At 29.6% G+C, this 301-nt stretch overlaps 1 protein-coding gene across 1 annotated transcript in view; it reads left to right on the top strand.

Moving 5' to 3' along the window:
• Positions 1 to 301, top strand: part of LOC107742950 (histone acetyltransferase type B catalytic subunit) — a 33,505-nt gene that overhangs the window by 18,486 nt on the left and 14,718 nt on the right. The gene's annotated exons all lie outside the window — the stretch shown is intronic.

The raw sequence follows: 301 nt of genomic DNA, 5'->3' as shown, positions 1-301 counted from the left end.
TAAAAGCAGCCTTGCTGAGCAGAAGAGCCTTCTTTTAAAACATTAGAAAATATTACAGATCTTTGAACACTATGTGTGAATGTTATAATAAATGTATTAACAGAGCTGTTGTAATTATTATCATTATTATTGTCTTTTTATTTTATTTTACAGAACAACAGTAAAATTTCAATACTAACATTTATGAATGTTGGAGTTCTTGCTTTTTGTCAACTATTATTTTGGCTGAAACGCGCAGGAAAACCTCAGAGCTTCTTTTTGTTGACAGCAGATTTATAAATGAGTCTCATTACGAATACGT

This window comes from Sinocyclocheilus rhinocerous, unplaced genomic scaffold, assembly GCF_001515625.1.
Source record: "Sinocyclocheilus rhinocerous isolate Xijiao unplaced genomic scaffold, SAMN03320098_v1.1 scaffold45, whole genome shotgun sequence".
In the NCBI taxonomy this organism is placed as follows: Eukaryota; Metazoa; Chordata; class Actinopteri; order Cypriniformes; family Cyprinidae; genus Sinocyclocheilus; species Sinocyclocheilus rhinocerous.
Note: the sequence above shows the minus strand (reverse complement) of the source record. Positions and strands in the feature narration are given on the sequence as shown.